Consider the following 21,468-nt stretch of genomic DNA (forward strand, 5'->3'; position numbering starts at 1 on the left):
TAAATGTATTCAGTCTGGAAATATTGTCCCTGCGGTAACGGATGACGTTCAATAGCTGTTTACCATCATCTTTACAGCATGCTTTCAGAGCTTCTTAAAGTGTGTTGCATACAGCGGTGCCCAATGAACAATGCCGGCTGATGATAAGTACTGGGCCACTTAGAACTGGGACGTTATTTTACTGCAGCATTTGTACACATTTTTAAAAAATTGAACTTTGCACCACTTTTTTTCTACCACATTCCTTTAAAGACATAATATTTATGTTTTTAAATATAAAAGCAAATATAACAGGGAATACTCTCTAACAGGGAATACACTTAAAGATATATAGTCACCAATAAAAGAGAGATTTCTTTGAAAGGCAAATGAAAGCAGCTGGTAATAGAACCTTAGAATCTATACAATCTGTATCTTGATTCACATTGGTGGTACTTCCTGAAGATGGCAGCTATAAATACAGGGTAGTCTTTGTAAAACAATTCTACCTAACTTTTGAATAATGCTATTATTAGCTGTAAAACAATCATTATAGTAAAATAGGCAAAGTGAAAGACTTTACCAAAATGAATATGTCATAAATCTTTCTTTAAAAAAAAAAATCAGTATCTAACGATACTCTCCTCCATGCCAATCACCATGATTTAAAAGAACCAATAGTTATAAAAAGTAAAATATGCATCAAATATTAGAAACTAAAGAAGGCTGATTTCAAATGGCAGAGAGTTCTGTCAGATGCACAGAAGCTGGGAACAAAGAGAAGAAAAACTACCAAACAACTAAGTACCCTAGCAAATTTGTAACAAACCTAGCCAAGAATAATTTTTACTTTAAAAGTTTCCAGCACAATGTATAACTTTATTTGCAGCATTTGAAAATGCAGAGGAGAGTGTTACTCTATCCAGACCTACTGAAACAGGCACGCTGTCAGTAGAACCCAACAATCTGTGGCTTATTAAACCCTCCTGGGGTTTTGGGTGCATGTTCAAGTTTGAGAAACACTGCATTAGACAAATGTTTTCACTAATATTGTAACAAATGAAAAAAAAAAGACCCAAAAACTCAGCATCTTAACTAAGGTCTTATGCTCTTCATTGAATAGAATCAAGTAGAGTTTAATAAAAATATAGAGAGAGAAGGAATCTAGAATGGTTACAAGTCATCCTTCAGTTCTGAGGGAAACAAAAAGACATAGTGCTGGTGACCTGGTGACTTTGTTCTGGAAGAGGAAAGATTGGAAGCTGCTGAAGGTCCAGTTGCTATTAATTCACACTAGAGTAGAGATGACCAAGGTCTAAATTAGAGCAGGTGCAATGACAATGGCTTAAGGACACACATGGCACATATTTGGTAAGAAATGAATATATAAAGTGATTAAAAATTGATTCTTATTTTAAAAATATTTTCATTGATTTAAAAAAAAGGGAGGGGAGTGGGACAGAAACATTGATTGGCTGCCTCCTATATGGCCCCTACTGGGGATCAACCCCTCAACCAGAGGATGTGCCCTGACCAGGAATCAAACCAGTGACATTTAGTTGCATGGGACAATGCTCAACCAACTGAGCCACACTAGCCGGGCTGAACAATGTTTCTTCATTGTCTCTTTGGATCATCGGATATAGGGACAAAGACTAAGAACAAAGTAAATCCTTGATAAATGCTAAGTTAAAGCCAATTTTTTTTTGGGGGGGATGAAAATTGGAAAGATGTTGTGTATGTACCTCTTCCGTCAATGTACACCTGTCCAGTAATGATTGACCTCATGGCATGGCTGATTTCAGCTTTTGCAACAATTGTAAAATTGCTTTATTTTTTACTATTTATACCTTTTCATCATTCTTTCTCCCTTTTCTAAATAAAGAAGCTAAATGCCATTATTATAGTATCTATTGCCATCATAGTATACTTTAAGTCAAAGTTTTAAAAAACATTCTTTTGGCAAAATCTTGAAAAGTTACAAAGATTTGTCACCAAGGCATACAATAATTGTCTGATTGCAAAACATTTTTTTTGTTTTCCCACCAACTTCATTTGTCTTCATGTAACCAGTGTCCTCAGGTAACCAAAGTATGGGAACTGGTTGCCAGGAGACCAAACCAAGTGTTTAGAGGGCTGGAATTTTCAATCCCATCTTTTACCTCATGGTAGGGGAGAATTTCTGGAGGTTAAAACAATTTTCCATTTCCAATGGCCATTGATCTAATCAATTATGTCTACACACTGACACCTCCATAAAAACCTCAAAAGATGGGGTTCAGAGAGCTCTCAGGTTGGTGAACACATGAAAATGTGGGGTGCCTAGTGCAGTGGAGGGAGCAGGGAAACTGCATTTCCTTTCCCATATATCATGCCCTATGCATCCTTCCCATCTGGCTATTCCTGAGTTATATCATTTTACAATAACCCAGTTGTAATGGAATAAAATAATCAGTCTTGCTGGAGTCTGCCCCATTCTCATGACATGTTGGTTAGCAACTTCTGCTCTGCCCTGCACATAGCTATGCTAATCATTTTAGGAATCTAACTTGTTGCCTAGGAATTACTGAAATATCCTCCCTGCTTAAAACTAACTCTCCAAGGAGATAAATGTAATAATTGTTTATCAAAAGATTTATGGGAACATTGAGACTTTTACAGCAACAAGAGATTGTTGATCAAAAGCAAAGTTTCACCACCCCCATCAGACCCTTGCCGGCATCCAGATATTTGTGGTCATCAACTATCTCCTGACTTCAAACCCCTCCTGTTTCCCCCTTTCCCCTGATATAAAAGAAGCCTGAATTCTGTACTTTCTCAAGATGGTTTGTAGCCACACTAGTCCTCCATCTTCTCAGCTTGCTGGCTTTCTGAATAAAGTCACTTTTCTTGCCCCAACTTCCTGCCACTGAAGATGTTGGCTGTTATGCAACTAGCATTTTGAGCTTTCAGTAGATTACACAGTGATCTAGTTAAGCAACATGTTTCTCTGAGTTCTATGAGACATGCTAGCAAATTAATCAATACCATGGAGAGGGTCATGGGACCCTCTGATGAATAACCAGTGTGTCAGAAAACAATCTGGACTTGAGATAAGCATTCTGAGTTGGAGGGGGTCTTTGGGAACTCTGATCTGTAGCCAATCCCTCGGAAGCACAGGCAGCCTGGGCTTCTGGCTGGAGTCTTAAGTGTGTTTGGAGAGGGAAGGCAATCTTGTAGAACTGAGCCCTTAACTTGCGGAATCTAATGCTGTTTCTGGGAATAGTGTCAGAATTGAGTTGAATTCCTGGATACTCTGCTAGTATACTGAGAATAGTTTGTGTGTGTGTGGTGGGGGGGACGTCCTCCACCCCAAAGTAAAATTGGTTTTGGTAACCCAATGTAATTGCAAAGGCCAATTTAAGTGCAAAAGCACTAATATTAATAATCAATACTTTAATTATTAATATTAATATTAATAATAACAACAGAATTACAAAGAGCAATCCAAATATTACCCGAGTCAACAGAAAATTTAAATATTTTAGTTAATCAATAATTTTAATGCTTTTATTTATTTTATTTTAAAAATATGTTTCTATTGATTTATTTTAGAGAGAGAGAAAAGGAGAAGAGAAAGTGAGAAAGAAACATCAGTGTGAGAGAAATATCCATTGACTGCCTTTCACACGCACCGTGACCAGAGATTGAGCCATAACCTGGCCAAGTGTCCTGACTGGAAATCAGACTAGCAGGACCTCTTGGTCCATGGGATGATGCTCAACCAACTGAGTCATACTAGCCAGGGCATAAATAACTTTAATGCTTTAGACAACAGATATAGTCTCAACTTTTCTATGCTATGTATTTATATTAAGACTAGAGGCCTGGTGCACAAAATTCATGTATGGAGGGGGGGTCCCTCAGCTTGGCCTGCACCTTCTCCAATCTGGGGCCCCTCAGAGGATATCCAACTTCTGGCAGTTGGACACCCCTCTAGTAATCCAGGATGACTGGCTCCTAATCACTTGCCTGCCTGCCTACCTGATTGCCCCTAACCCTTCTGCCTGCCTGCCTGATCACCCCTAACTCCACTGTCTGCTGGCCTGATAGCCTGTATCTTGCCCCCTGCAGGCCTGATCAGCTCAACCTGCCCTTTGCCTGCCTGATTGCCCTTAACCTATCTGCCTGCCTATGTGCCTGATTACTCCTAACTGTCTCTGCCTGCCTGCCTGCCTGATCACCCTGTCTTCCCCTGCTGGCCTGATCTTTCCCCAAACTTCCTTTCTCTGCTGACTTGATCTTGCCCCCAACTGCCCTCCCTTGAAGGCCTAATCTAACCCCCAACTGCCTTCCCCTGCCAGCCTGGTTACTGCAATTGCCCTCAGATCTCACCCCCAACTGCCTCTGTCTTGGCCTCCACCACCATGGCTTTGTCTGGAAGGAAGTTGGACCTCTGGAAAATGGACAATTGATCTGGTCTAACTAGCATATTACCCTTTTATTAATATAGATAGATTATATAGGAAAAGATTGCTCAAATGGCCAGAGGGTGGGGGTGGGGGGGGAACGGGACTTTTTCAGCAGGAGATGCTCTTGGTAGATAAAAATACATAATCCCTATATCCCTATATCCCTATAGCTGGACTGATGGCCAGCCATATGCATTATACTGCCAAACCAGTCATTAAAAAATTGAATCACTTTCTTATACCTTACACCAAATACCTTAAAATTCCTCCTTAATCCTCACCTTAGGTTCCACTTTCACAGATCACCCAGAGTAGGTTCTGATTGGTCAGTTTCTATGCCAGTCAGTGTCAAAAGCTCAGCCTCCTAGGCAGCCATTGACTCCTCGCACTTCACCCAGAATAAGTCAAAATTGGTCAGTTTTTATGCCAGTCAAAAGTCGCACCTCCTAGTCAGCCATTTGCTTCTCTCAATTTACCCAGATTTGGTTCTGATTGGTCGGTTTCTGTGCCAGTCAGCATCTCTGGGCCTATCTCCAGGCCTGATCATAGAGGCGGGGCTGATCAGCAGCCAACCCAGGCTGCTGGTGAGTGGCCTGAACTGCTGACCTCTGGGAAAGAGAGAGAGGCTTGCCAGCAGCCGCTGCCCCTGCTGATCAGCCCTGCTTCTCTCTCTCTCTCTCTCTCTCTCTCTCTCTCTCTCTCTCTCTGAGAGGTCAGCAATTCAGCCTGATCATCTGCTGTGCACGCAGCCTGGCATTTGGTTGAGCCTATGGTCATTTTGGATATTACGACCCTAGCTTGCACTCTCTTTCTCTCTCTCTCTCTCTCTCTCTCTCTCTCTCTCTCTCTCTCTCTCTCTCTCTCTTCTTCACTCCTTTAGGACAATAACAAGGGAGGCTATAGGAATGGTGTCCCAAAACAAAATATGTGTATCCTGGAAAACTTTTTATTGATCCTCCTATTGTAATTCTTTCCAACATAATAATTTGAGTGGAATTTAAGAATTAATTCCCTGTGGTCACAGGCAGTCAATTTGCTTTCCTTGTTAGGATGAGAGCAATAAAAACTACTTCTAGAATGGTACAGAGTTCAGTGACAATTCATTCCCATTTTCCCTTTTTTAGAATCTTCACAGAGAGAATATTTGTGCACATGATTAAATTTGGATGACATTTGACAAAGCAATGTCACTTGGTTCTCTAAACTACTTCTGAGTTATACTAGGACATCACATATTGCATAGTAATATGTCTTCAAAGAGAATTTAACAATCAGCTCATAACTCAAGTGTTCTTGTGAACCCTCAGTTTTCTGAAAGTAAAGTATTACATATTAAAAGTCCAGCAGACATGTTTGTGACATACAGTAATTTTTTTTTCAGATTCTAAAAATTAATTCAATATGACTTAGGCAAGACTTACCAAAGGAATATATGTTTTCACTTAGAGATGCCTTATAAATAGAGTTGAAATTAGGTAAAGTTGGAGTAAAAATAAACACATTAAACTGGAAATATAGTTTTCAATTTTAAGCAGATGTAAAAAAATTAGTTTAACTTATGATAATTACATGTAAGTAATTTTAATTCATGATTAAGAATCATTAAGTATAGCCCTAACTAGTTTTGCTCAGTGAATAGAGAGTCAGCCTGTGGACTGTAGGGTCCCAGGTTCAATTTTGGGCAAGGGCATGTACCTTGGTTGCTGGCACATCCCCAGTAAGGGGTGTGCAGGAGACAGCTGATCGATGTTTCTCTCTCATCAATGTTTCTAGCTCTCTAGTTCTCTCTCTTCCTCTCTGTAAAAAAATCAATAATATATATATATTTAAAAAAGAAGCATTAAGTGTATATTTGACAAAATTGAAGAGTATGTCTAAAACTGAGATAAAATACTTAATCCTAAATATCTGCAGCTGTTTTCTACAATTACAGACAATATGTATTAGATAGATTGTTGGAAACATTCTGACATCATATATAAGACTATATGTTCTGCTTCTTTTGATGGAAACTCATTTTGTGATAATTAATAGTAAAAGCAGATATGGCAGGTCACTAATAAATGTGGAGCTAACTATAGGTATACTGATGTTAAATGTATTATTGATAGCAATATCATCAAAATATTTCCATTCATATAGAAAGTTCTCAGAGGAATAAACAGAGACACCATTAAGGTTTAAAGGGGACAGGAGACTTGCATCCAAGTAATGCATGAACATGAGTATGACTATGTCTCCAGGCCAGCACACCCCAGTACATACTGGATACACTTGGCCTTTGCTTTGAATACTGGCAAATAGATGATGGGAAAAGGAGGGGAAAACCAACCTGAGACATCTCCAAAGTGAACATTTTGAGACAGACCCAACCAAAAAAATACATAAAGGAGCTGAATCTTTGAAAATCGATAGTATTAACACATACTAGCATGTGCTTCCTGTAATGTCTCTGTGTTTCCCTGAGGTCTTACAGACCCAGTGTTTGTAGATAACTTTTGAAAATACACCCTTATTCAGCAGAAGAGGTATGTCTGAGTTGCATTTAACACTATGAATAGACATATCTACTAATGCTAGCCCATCTGACATTAATTGTGAAAAAATCCATAGGACCTAAAAGATGATATATTGTCTTTCTATCTGTCTCATGTCTCCTTTTATCATTAGATAAATATTTCTATATTTTATCACATTTATTTATACACTAAATGTATGTAATATATAATAATAAAAATGTAATATGCTAATTCAATCGGATGACCTTCTGGACAAAGCCATGGCAGTGGGGGCCAATCCCCTTTTATGTTTCCCTAATTGGCTTCTGTCTGATCAGGTCATTGATATAAACTGAACAGCAAACACAAAGCTAACGAAGTAAGGAAATAAGTAAGCTGAATAGAATCTCTGGGTCCTGGTTTATTTGTAGCTTTGCTGCTTACGGAAAATTTCTATCCTGGTCAGGATGATGTACTATGTTATGAGTGAGCAGGCAAAACCTAGGCCCCCATATACCGGGCAGCTGGTTTCTGACACTCCCTCCTTGAAAGGTGCTCAGGTCTGATTAAACAGACTCTCCTTAAAACTATTTTTGAAAATTAAACTTTTATCTTTAGGTTATTGTAGATTCCCAGGCGGTTGTAAGATATAATACAGAGATCTTATGTACACTTTATCTACTTTCTTGCAAAACTACATCATACCATATCGTCCCAGGATATTGACATGGGCCTCTTTCAGATTTTCAGAGTGTTACTTAAGAGGTTTACTTATGGTTCTTTAGTAGTTCTGTAAAACTTACCAAGGCCGGTGAATGGATCTGAAGCAACAATTGCAACATAGACTGTCCACATCCCACAAGGACCATTTATCTGTCCTTTAGTAACGACAGCCACTTCCCTTGGGCCCATCCCTTCCTTAAACACGTCAGCCACAATGTCTCCTCCATTTTCAAAAGTTTGTCATTTCAAAAATGTTATAATGTAAAAATACAGCATGTAAACTTTTGGAAATGGCTTTTCCCCACTCAGACTCTCTCTCTCTCTCTCTCTCTCTCTCTCTCTCTCTCTCTCTCTCTCTTAAAAAAAAAAATATATATATATATATATATATATATATATACATATATATATTTTATTGATTTTGTACAGAGAGGAAGGGAGAGAGATAGAGAGTTAGAAACATCGATGAGAGAGAGTCATCAATCAGCTGCCTCTTGCACACCCCGCACTGGGGATGTGCCCGCAACCAAGGTACATGCCCTTGCACACCCCGCACTGGGGATAACCAAGGTACATGCCCTTGACTGGAATCAAACCCGGGACCCTTCAGTCCCCAAGCCAAGGCTCTATCCACTGAGCCAAACCGACTCTTTCTCTTAAGCTTCATCTAAGTGGCTGTGTATCAAGTTCGTTATTTCTGAGCAGTGTGCCATGGACTGGATGTACAGTTTGTTTGCCCTTCACCTGCTGAAGGGCTATGGGCTGCTTCTGGGGTTGGGCTCTATTCACATTTGTGTACAGGGTTTTATGGGAACAAATATGTTCATTTCTCTGGGTTAAATCCCTCCGAGCGCAATTGCTGTGTATAGAGCAATTTGGCACTTTCTTATTTCACTTTATAAGAAAGTGCCAAACTGCAACCTATTTAATGGCTTAAATTAAAAATATTGAAAAACGGAGGGGGCTTGAGATGGGCAAAGGGGGGCGGGGAACAGGAACACCTGAAATAATATTCACATTTTAAATAAAAGTTACAGTTATTGAAAACATGTTGAATAAATAAAACAAGGAAACAACCAAAAAAAAATGCTGAAAACACCAACATGTTGGAGAGGAAGCAAAGAAACAGCACTCATACATACATAGCTGGTGGGAATGCAAAATGGCACAGCAACTCTGACAAACTGGTGGCAGGATGTTGCTGTTTTTTAATGTTTGAAACCCCTTGAAGCTAACTTTACATGGAGGCCAGCTGGGAGCCCTCTCAGACCATGGACCGCCCAGTGCTGTCTCTCTGCTCTCTTCCGTCCAGAGGAGGGAGTGTGACCTGCCAGCCAATGTCAAACGCATGTTTCCAACAATACTGACATGATAGAGGGGAAATTGCTTGCAACGTGCATATGCATTAACAAAGCAGTTTTTTGCAGATGTCTTTGAGGAATCTTTAAAAATTACAGTGGCCATTGTAAATACACAACAGAAGAAAATGCTAAACCTTGTAAAACATGGGCTATTCATTATAAGATGCTTTTGTGGCATAATGTTAGTGTGTATTTGAAATCGTTTTTAAGTCACAAAAGGAAAATGCTTTGCATCTGATGAAACAGAGGGGGTTATTAATGGAGAATGAAGAATACAGAAAACAGCTGCTTCAGGAAAATTACTGCAAAATGCTTTAATTTTATCCGCATCCTGCAAGTTGAACCAAGTTGAACCCTTAAAGCAGAAATGCATTTTGCTTAATGAAATCACTGAATACATATTTTGAAAATATAACCTATAAAAAAACAGTCAAAATCTTATCATCTGATGTAAATATATTTATTAATTTCTGTAAGCAGTTCCACTACTATATTTATTATTCTTCTTTTTGCAATTTACATTTTATCAAAAGACATGTAAACTAAATCATTTATCCTAAGAACATATGTGAAGATAATTGTTAAACACACAAATAAAAGCATGTTACGAAAGGCAAATATTAACCCAATCTGACATATATCATGAGAACCATTGGAAAGTCTGAGATGTAAGCTTGGGGACATTGACATATGCCCACATCATTTCCTTTTTTATTGCACAGGAAGTATTCTTTCTAGAAAAATTTGATATTTGATATAAACAAAAATCTAACAACAATTTAGACAGAAATATTAAGAATTTAAAAGTTTTGTCACATGTTTTTAACATCCTAGCTTGGAGATCATAATATTTTCCTAAGTCAATATATGGAACAATATTTTGAATAGCTACATAGTATTACATTAATGGGATATATTCTAAAATAAATAAGCCCTTGGAGTTTATATTTTTAGATTATTTAAAATATTGCAGTATTAGAAAACATTGCAGTGGCCATGCTACCCCCTCGTATCCCCCACTCCCACACACACACACACACACAATCCTTGGGCACTTGCCCAATTATTGGTTGGAAAAAATTGCTAGCAGAGGTAAAAGGGCAATGCCAGTTTTTTCATAATTAAGTTTTGAGACGCTAATTTCTTTAAAGAAAAGAACTGTAATTTGCATTCCAACTGGTAGTATATATTCCTTAATTAATTCCCATATAAATAATAATTGGATATCTGTTTATTAATCTGATTTTAAAAATCTATTATTTTAATTCTCATTTCTTTATTATTAAAAGTTTAAAAAATTTCCTGCCCTGGACAGATAGCTCATTTGGTTAGAGCTTCATCCCTAACCATATTCTAAGGTTGCAAGTTAAATCTCTGGTCAGGGCACATATAAGAATCAACCAATGAATGCATAAATGGGTGGTACAAGAAGTTGTTATTTCTTCTCTCTCTCTTTCTCCCCCTCTCTCTCTCTTTTTCTCTCTCTTTCTCTCTTTCTCTCTGAAATCAATGAAGAAATTTTTTATGCTAATTGGCCATTTCATTCCTTTCTTTATACAATTTATCTAAATATAATTTATTTAAAATGCCTTCATTGATACTTTAATATTTTCTAATTAATTTATAAAGGTTTTGACAAATACTAGTTCACATATTTTGCAGACATTTTCCCAGTTTTTCATTGTCCTTATGGTTATTCCAGGCATAGGAATTTTTAATCTTCTTATAGCAAAAGTTTATTGTTTAACTTTTTATGTTTTGTTCTAGGAGTTGTTCCTAGAAAGTTATCTCAAAAGAAACAGGAAAGAAATATCTGCAGTTATTTCTCTTTTTACTCTTTGGTATCGTAATTTATACTTAAAACATTTCCTTTTCAATTATTATTGGGAAAGTTTTAAACACCTTTTTTTCAGATTCTGTTAAATTAAACAAAATTTTTATTAGCAATGTGTTATTGCATGTCATTTGATATTTTGATGTGTATATTGATTTATTTGATGGAGTCCTATAAATCACATAAAATCTTTCATATTTTTTTTTGTTCTTTATTATTTCTGTTCCTCTGACTGGTAATATCAAATAAGCTATCTTTGAGCTCACTGATTATTTCTTCTACTTGATCTAGTCTGCTGTAGAAGCTTTCTTTTGAATTTTTAAATTCAGTCATTATATTCTTCAGTTCCAGAATTTCTTGGTGGTTGTTTTTTATGGATTCTTTCACTTTGTTGTATTTCTTCTTTTGTTCATGGTTTGTTTCATTACATAACTGTCTTCTCCTATAGCTCATTGAGATTCTTTAGGATGAATATTTTTATTTTCTTTTTAGACCATTCATAGATCTCCATTTTCACAGGATTATTAAATCATATCTATACATATATCTATATCTCTCTATATATCTATACCTATATCTATATATCTATATCTATATCTATTGATATTTATATCCATATCATCTATATCTATACCTTGTCTATGTGTCTGTCTCTGTCTCTGTATATCTATAGCTCTCTATTTCTATTTCTATCTCTATCTCTATCGCTATCTATCTCTATCTATATCTATATCTCTATCTATATAGATAGAGATAAAGACTTTTTTGCCTTTTCTGGTATTATGTTTCCTTACTTATTTGTAATTTTTATAGTCCTGAATTGGTATCTACACATTTGAAAAAGTAGACTTTACAGACTGACTTTGGCTGGGAAAGCAAGTGTATTTTGGTCTGTGAATGGATGTCAACTTGGTGTTTCTGTGTGGGCATAAATGCTGTGTCCTTCTGGTGATATCAGGCTGATGTCACTCCCACCAAAATTATTAAGCACCCATATAACAGCAATCATTAGTAAAGCAACTTAATGCTTTAGTGGGTTTAAGCTTAAATATTTAAAGTGGCATGGGTGGAGAGGAAGAGGGAAAGGTCATAAGTATGCTAACTAATTCCTTAGTCAATATGGTAGCTCATGAACTCAAGGTACTTAGAGGCATGACAGAAATGAATGCACAATATATTGAAATTGCCCGAGATGTAGGTAGCTTTAGCAAGGGTAGGGGGAAAAAACTTCTTCAGTAAGGCTCAACTTTCACTGTTCTGAGAGAAATGATACTAAAGTCTGAGCAACATCAGCCCACCTGGAAGAATGACTTAGTGAAAAGACAATAATAAATCTCTAAGTGAAAGAAATAAGAAAAATTTGACTGGAAAAAAGTGAGCATATTCAGAAGGTATCCTATTGAAAATACTTTGCAGAGGAGCATAAAATACAAAATAAAAATAAAAGGGAAGATGTAGTAGAAGAAAATATTCCTAAAAAAAGAGTCAACTCTAATCTAAGAATAATATTTATTATAAAAATCATAAGACTTATAGACAAAAAAATATATTCTAGGTAAGTTACTGAATTGTAACTATTAAAGTAATAGGCAATTAATGAGGAGGGAAATAGTCATTTATCTGGAGAAAAAGACTAATTGGCATTAGAGTTCTCCACAAGCATTCAATCCCAGAGACAATTATAAATTATAAAATACCCATGAAATCTGTAAGCAAAGAAGAGTGACAAAATAATAATTTCCAGCAAACCTGCCTTTTGCATTTATTTTATAAAAAATCAGGGTTGAGAAAATTGTGTTTGTCCCTCTCAATTAAAGTAAAGCTCAATGTGACACATCTTTTATCTATTTATCTGTGTAGAGATAGGCTGAAATAATTTTCTCCTAATAATATTGATGGTTATTTCTGGTCATATAATTGGGGTCAATAGAATGTTTTCACTTTAATATCATTTTAAATAATACTAAATAGATATTGTTTAAAAGTTACCAGACCAAGTTTGGTTTTCTCATTATATCAAACTATCAAATTCTTTATTTTTGGCTTGCTTCTGGCTGTCCTGAACTGATTAGGACTGCCAGAAAGGTTAGCAGCCAATTTCCTCAGGTTCATGCTTCCTAGAGTAAGAATGCCAGCCATCATTTAAAGGCTAGGTAGGAGTAGCAAGAAGTCTTTTTAGTAACATCTCCGCACATCCATCAGAACTATTGATGTGCTGATGTGTTCCAGGGGATCTCATTGCTCTTCTGTGATAACAATGATGTATGGAACAGATCCTGCTATGATAACTGTTTCCCAGATTGTCATAGCAAAGTAGAGGTTGCAGCTTTACCATAATAAGCATGCTATAGTTTGTCCTACTAACGGCATTTTGTGAGGCAGCATATATTGCTAAGTGGAATGAATTTTTGTGTGGGTACCAGACCCCATCTTCTCTATTCTGCCTCACATTCTTTTGTTGGATTATAATGAATAGATGAACTTTTACTAGTTTCATGAACCAAAGAGCCAATGATGGAAATGTCAGCTGTGTGGATTAGTGATGTAATTCACCACTTGGATTTGTATAGTGTGCCCTGGGCCAAGAACAGGGAGTTTCTGTCACATATGTTCTGTAAACACTCAAAGCAATAGCTTTGAGACATGGCAGGACAAGGAGGCATGGCATTGTAGATTTTGAATTTCTTTACTTTAGATCCTGTGTCTTTCACTTACTTTGTAATTTTAAGCACATTTTTAATGTTTCTGAGAGTCAATCCTAATACTTTGAAAAATGTAAATAAAATAAGTAAAAATGCCCAACTATGATAGTTTTTTTTTCATATATCACACAATTTTCATTTAAATGATTCTGTTTAAACATTGCATTCTGGTTTCATTAAAAGCATCCTGGTATAACTGTAAGTATTTAAATTAGAGGTAGGAGTATGTGATAGTGCTTTTAATGCTGAATTTTATTATCCACCTGGAAACAGCCACTTTTGTTATTAGAAAGTGAATAAGAAATCAAGAGATCAGAAACTTTAATGTATAATGGTGTTGTAACCTACTTTTTAAAAATAAAAACAATGAATGATTTAAAAAAAAAAACTTTCTGATGATCAGTACATAAAGATATATGATCAGCATATTGTATTATTTTAAGCCACTAAATATATACTTACATTTCAATAAAGCAAATATTTCCTGTCTACCTACAAATAAAAGTCCTAGGATTACTAGTTGCAAGATATCCAAATAACCACAACACTTACTAAAATATTTGGAGCTGCAAAAATGGGTATGGGAGCCATTTGTGAGCAAGGAGGATATGCCAGGCACAAAATGGGAAGGAAAGCCACTTACAAACCCTTTTGTCTGGGCTGGATGCACAGCAGTGGCAGAGGCTGGGGAAGCATCTGCAACCAGGAATTCCGACCTTTGCCTTTTCCTTAGCTCCAACCTGCTGGCTGGGAAGGGGCAGCAGTACCTAATCTGTAAACCCTAATGTTGTAGAAGCAGAACAGTGACTCACAGAGTGATTTATCTCAAGTTTGGACCTTCATTTTCCAAGCTAGCGGCAAACTGCTCTGCCCTGGGGTTGCTGGTTCGGTCTGAGGGTGTCCCCTGGTCCAGCAGAGAGCACTGCACCTCCAGCACCTCAGAGTTTACACTCAGCAATATGCACGCTCCCTTTGATTTTAGAGCAGCACAGCACTAAAACTCCTCGTAGAGTATCAGTCCTTCAGCACAGGTAACTGAGTTCTGTAGCATTTGGGTTCTTTGGTGATCTCAGACCACCTCTAACAGGAACACCATGTGACCAACAGTTTTGTTTTTGCTGTTGTTTTAATTCTCACCCAAGGATATGTTGATTGATTTTAGAGAAAGAGGGGAAGGGAGAGAGAAACATCTACGTGAGAAACATCAATTGGTTGCTTTCCCACAGACTCCTCCACCTGCCCTCACTGAGACTCAAACCCACAAGCTGGTATACAGTGTGATGCTTCAACCAACTGAGACACCTGGCCAGCTCTGATTAATGATTTTAAAGAAAATGACCCATCAAACTATCTTTCTGCCTTGTGTAAAATCCTCATGATATTGAGCAAAATTATAGGATTTGAGTCAGAAGGGAAAAGCTGAAGTCTTGCCTTGCAGAAGCTTCAACATCCTAAAGTCCCTGCAATATACAATTGCCAACACCAAGCTCTCTGGTAAGAATTATAGAGGCAATGCAGGGATCAAGTCAAAGGAAATGGATAAGCTGTGGGTAGGCTTCAGTGACACCAACCAGAAGGGGAAGTGGGAGGAGCTACTAGGCTGCATACACTGGATGCTGGCACTCTGGTACTATCAGCTCCACTCACTACTGGTGAGGCGTCTTAGGCTCGCTAATTTCAGGTTCTCAATTTCCCTATGTAGATTAGATTTTTAAATTAAAGTTATAATATTTAGGGAATGGGGTAAAAAATAATTTTTGCTCAATTTGAGTTTCTTTCAATAGTCAAATAAAATGTATCTAACTTCTATTATTACATCCTATCTAATAAAAAGGGAATATACTAATTGACCCTCATGCTGTTGCAAAGATGGCAGTGCCCACAGCCACAAGATGGCAGTGCCCCAGTCTCCTCATCTCTATGAGCCTCCGAAGTCCGCCAGTCCCCTCAGCTCCCCAGCCCTCCAGCCCCCCAGGGCTGGCCCAAAGCACAGGCAAGCCTCATGGCCCATCCTCCTAGGGCTGCCTGAGGCTCAGGTAACCAGGGCCAGCTGAGGCTTGAGCTGCCAGCAATGACAGCAGCAAAGGTGTGATGGGACATTGCCTACCCCTGATTGCTGGCTCACTTCCCACCCCTGAGGGATCCCAGACTGTAAGAGGGGTAGGCCGGGCTGAATTTTCATGCACTGGGCCTCTAGTTTAATAATAAAAATCATATAATCTATCAATTAACTTTTCACTAGAACTGAAAATATGTATAGTAGATATAATGGTGTTTATTCCAAAGAACATCAAGGCAGCTATAAGAATATGAACAGTAAAGATTGAGTGCCTAGCATAAAGTAAGTCATTCTTGCAGTTGTTTAGGTCAAAATGACTTGACTCCTCTATTTTTTCACGTGCAAAACATCAGAATATCTGTTCCCTGGTTATACCTTTACAATACATCCAGGCTCCAATCATTTCTAGCCACTCTCAGTATTCTACCTCAATCTATGCCCCATCATCTTTTTCTGGGATTATTATTATAGTGGGGCTTCCTGCTACTACCTCCCACTGCACCCCCCTCCCCCTACAGTGTAGTATTAACACAGGTGTCAGAGCTTCCTTTTAAAACAAATTGTTCTACTTTACTTATCAAAATTCTCCAATAAATTCCAGCCTTACTCTGAATAAAAGCTAAAATCCTTCCTTTGACCTAACAGCACCTTATTATTTAACCCTGTTCTACTCTGACCTCATCTCCTGCCACCCCTTCTTTCAAGCACCCTGCTTCAGCCACGCTGGACTCCAAGAATTCCTTAATCTCTGGACATTCCCATGTCACATTTTCCTTGTCTGGATCATTCTTCTAGACACCATTGTCATTTGTCACTCATCCGCTCTCAGATTCTCTGTGTTCAGATGTCACTTTACAGACAAGTGACCAAGAAGGAGTGGGTGCTTTCTATAATGACCTCATAGGAAATATCAACTTTCTACCATCTTTGTCAATATATGTCCTCATGACTGTCTTATCTTTTTCTTTATAGCCTTGTTGTCATAAGATAGTATCATTTTGTCACTCAGTGTTCTCAGCTTGATTTCCCATTTGTTACAGGATGAAAGGACAATGCTCTTCTGTTGGTTTTATTCATAGGTGTATTTCCAGTGCCTGTGCAGTGTCTAACTTGAAGGAGGTCTACTGAATGAATGAACCCAGTTTATCTCTCTACCCTCTAATAAGCAAGAGGGACTGGATAATGCATCCACACGTCAGCCAGCCAGAGTTCTCCCTGTCACAGACCCCTTCTCACTCTGTGAGTCCACAAGATAAAAGCCATTCTCGTATCAACACCTCAGCCTCCAGTTGTTATAGCAGAATTCTTACTTTACACTGATTTCCCATTTATTACTGTAAGCCATACTGTCACCTAACTCTGATAAGTTCTTTATTCTCCTCTTCATCCTTTATGTCCAGTGCAAACTTCTATATTCTTCACACCCAACCAGAGCCTCTGTCAGTATTTTTCTTTCATGATGAACACACACCTCTGTGTTCTCAGCCTGTTCACTGAGGACCCTTTATCACCTCAAGGTTTCCTTTGATCACACCATTTCTCTCCAGTCCCCTTAACTGTGCCCTGTGCATTTTCTCATACCTTATCAAACACTAAGGAATTTTACCTTTCCTTGTCCTATGGCCTGACATTGCCACCAGGAATTATATTTTTAATCATGTCCAATTTAATAAATAACACAATTTTACTTTTTGTATTATATCAGTACTTTCCCCCTGGTTTATATAAAACTGTAATCATTTTTGTTTAATTGTAATATTACCCCTTGATGTAAATGACATATTGTACAATTACAATAATTGATTTAATGGAATAATGACCTTCCTTTTATAAGATTACCTTTGAATTCTTATGAGGCTAATATTGTGAAGCTGCACTATAATATTGTGATATTATTATTTATATAAATTATATATTTGGTCATTCAGATGGCCAAATATATTTCTCATATACATTTGATCTTCATTCATGTTTCCTGGCACATGACTCACAAAATCTTTGGAATTTCCAGAGCTATGAATCATGGGAGCACCTTTTGTTATAATTTGGATTATTGGCCTCAGTTCCTAAAATTGCTTCAGAGCCCTTAAGGTGGAAGTATATCTTGTTAATTACAGCAACTGGGTTTATATTAATGAGGTCACTTTTGGGAAGCACTTAAGAATGGGGGCTGGTTGCTAGGCTAAACAACCATGCAAAGTCCCACCCCCTGATTTCTAGGGAAAAGACTGGGTGGAGGATGAGTCAATCACCAGTGGTCAATGAATTAATCAATGATGCCTATGTAATAAAACACATAAAACCCAAAGGACAGCGTGTGGAGAGCTTCGAGGGTGAAACACGGAGATGTGGGGAGAGTGGTACATGCATCTGTATCTCTTTCACCTGCTGTTCCTCAGTTATATCCTTTTTTCAAAAAACCATCAAACTAGCAGGAAATCATTTCTGAGTTCTGTGAGACACTCTAGCAATTATTGGAGACAAACAAGAAGGTGAGTGGAAGCACAGGTGACAACTTGGGCTTGTGATTGGCTTCTGAAGTTGATTAAGGGACTGGAGGGAGTCTTGTAAGACTGAGCCCTTAACCTGTAGAATCTGATGCTATCTTCAGATAGACAGGGCAGAATTTAGATAAAATGTAGAATGTCTAGCTGGGTTTGAGAACAGATTGATGGTAAGAGGAGACCCACCTCCACACACTGGAATTGGTGAGCAGAATCTTTATCTTTTAACTGCAAATCTGGTACCCACAAGCAACACTCGGCTTCCCCCAAGCAGGACACAGGCCCTGCCACCAACTCAGAGCAACACCCCACCAAATCACAGCTGATGCTGCTGAGACTCCATGGCACAAAATGCATCCACAGCACAGACCATTCTGGAAATGGGTCACAGTGGGTGCCAGGTAATGACGTCATGTAGCAAGGCCCAGCTTCCTCTCCCTAGCGACTAGCCTCCTTGCAGTTTCTTCAGCCCAGGAACAGGACTTGCTTTATAGCCAGATGGCAACATGTTATACATTAACCAGATGTCTGTGAAGTGTTTTCCAGTGCCTCATTTCATTTGATCCTCACAAAAGTCCTGGAGTAGGTAGGTAGGGGACTCGAGAGAATCTTATTTTCTTTTCATTATTCAGAAAATGGAGATCTAGAAAGCTTAGAAACTTGACCTGAATGAAAAGAAGTAAGACATGGTGGACCTTGAAAATGACTTCAGGTTTTCTCACTGTGCAGAATATAGTCAAAACTGCTGTAATTAAATATTTTACTCATTGTTCTCCCTGCGTGATCTACAATAATAATCTGTGTTGAGTTGATATTTATTGCTGTCTTGCTAACAATTGCATGAAAGAAAAGTTGGAGTGCTTCATTGGGTTGGAAAAAGTTTAGCTAAATCAGAAAGTAGGTCTAATTACCGTATTTTTCCGGCTTATAAGACGACCCCTAATTTTACAGTTAAAACATAGGTTTAGGCCTATATTCGCTGTATAAAACTACCCCCCACTTCCGAGGCAACACCAGTTCTTTTTTTAATAGACAGCCTCTCTGACTCTTGCCAATCTGAGCAGGCCTTTTTTCGTTTCAAAAGTTGTCTTATAAGCCGGAAAATATGGTAAGCAAGTTTATTCCATATCTATAAAAGGCTAAATTGGCTCGTGAATGCATGATACATATAGAGCCCTCACTGGTGCCAATCGCATGCATGTGTTTCCATCTGTCATTGTTGATTGTGAATGTGGTTGACACTTCTATTACAGAGAAAGGGCGAATAGTGATATTAAAAGATGTCTTCTAATTAATTTCCTTTCAATGCGCATGAATTCATGCACCAGGCCACTAGTAAATTAATAAAACAATTATTAAAAAGAAATAATGTAGCAAACTTAAAAAAGGTAAAATGGAGAATATAAAAAGAAATGCAATATTAAAAACAAATAAAAAAGAATTAAAGAATAAAAAGGTTGAACAAAACTTATTCTTTAAGTCCACTCCCATCTCTTCAACTCAGCCCAAGAAATTAAAATTTGACAGACTAATTAAAAAAAAACACCACACAGATCTTTGATTAGTTGGAACAAATTCAAAGGACATAAATACAGACAAAAGTAAATATATTTAAAATTGTAAGAAGCTAATAAAAATAAAAGAATGCAATTAATTTAAGTTTATATTTTATTAAAATGCATTCAAGGAAAGATAAAAATCCTGAATGAATATAAATAATTTACATTAAATTTATAATAAAAAAATTATTCCTTCCAAAAGTCCACTAGATGGCTTTATACACAAGTTAGAGCAAATTTTCAAAGAACAAATAACCCTGTGTTATGCAAAATCAGAGTGTAATGAAACAAAATTCTAATTAAAATATTTTTGAGATTAATATAAACTGGATGCTTTATTGAAAAAGTCAAACTAACAATAATAAATTATCTCACATACAAAATACTTTATATTAAAGCAAATTCAACAATGTGACAAAAATGCATATGCAGTGAAAGAAGACATTTAAACATCACACAATCTATTATACCAAACACCAAGTCAACAGCTAAAAGGTTGATAATCTATGATGACCTCTATATAAATTATTTATTTATCACCTATCTATCTATCTTTTGAATATTACCTAACATATATGTCATATTATATAATAAGAACTGTAATTACATAATTATCATATAACATTCAGTACTTTATGATCAATATTTTCTCTAGAAATTAGAAACAAGTCTCATAGCTAATAACAAGGGATAGTAGAAACATTCTCAATGTAAGAAGAAGATAGGGCTGTTTCATATCACTGCTCATATCAGCTAGGAAATAAAATGAAAGGCCTAAAGTGCTGAAATAAATAGAGAAAACAAAAAGTGTCAAAATTTACAAAAGGATATTCATGTACAAATAATCCGAAAGTCCTGGCAAACAATTAGAATAGAGTGTGTTTAATAAATATTAACAAGTAAATGATATTACATTTCTTATTCTATTAATAAAAGAATATGAGAATATGTTTGTACTCATCATGTGTCATAAAACTTTAATAAAAGACTGTGTCTCTTTCTGCACCCTATTACGATGCACACCAACCTTCTTTCCTAATAGATGCAAATACTTATTTTGGAAGAGGACTATTATAGCACACATTGTTTAAGATTTTAGTATATATATATTTCATTTAATCAATATATGCTATTTTGAATGTTTCAGTCTTAATAAGTAGAATATTGTTGTGCATCAGCATGCACTTATTTTCTTAGTCTTATGTTTAAATATGCATCCATATTGTCATAATCTACTATATTTTCACTGCTTTATAGTGTATTATAAGGGTGTATTGCAATATATTCATACTAGAGACCCAGTGCACAAATTCATGCACCAGTGGAGTTCCTCGGCCTGGCCTGTAGGATTGGGCTGCAACCAGCTCTCCAACAGCTCCTGAGGGGTTCCAGATTGCAAGAGGGTGCAGGCTGAGGGACCCAATGGGTGCACAATCAGGAGGTTGGCCAGCAGGGAAGGGACTGACCGTGGGAGGCTCCAGGGCATATCTAGCCCATCTCACTCAGTCTCTATCTCCCAGACCCCAGCAGCAAGCTAATCTACTGGTCAGAATGTCTGCCCCCTGGTGGTCAGTGCACTTCATAGTGAGAAGTTGAGTGGCCTTAGCATGTCATTACTATATTACACTTTGATTGGTTGAACAGACAACCTAACCTAATGAATGGAAACTTAGCTTATTAGGCTTTTATTATATAGGATATTTCCTTCTTGGACATTTTCTTTTGTTTCAATGGTTTTGTGGTTAAAATTTTACTTCTATGTACATTTCATATTCAGATCACATTATACATTTGTGAA

Source organism: Pipistrellus kuhlii, unplaced genomic scaffold, assembly GCF_014108245.1.
Source record: "Pipistrellus kuhlii isolate mPipKuh1 unplaced genomic scaffold, mPipKuh1.p scaffold_m20_p_15, whole genome shotgun sequence".
NCBI lineage: Eukaryota > Metazoa > Chordata > Mammalia > Chiroptera > Vespertilionidae > Pipistrellus > Pipistrellus kuhlii.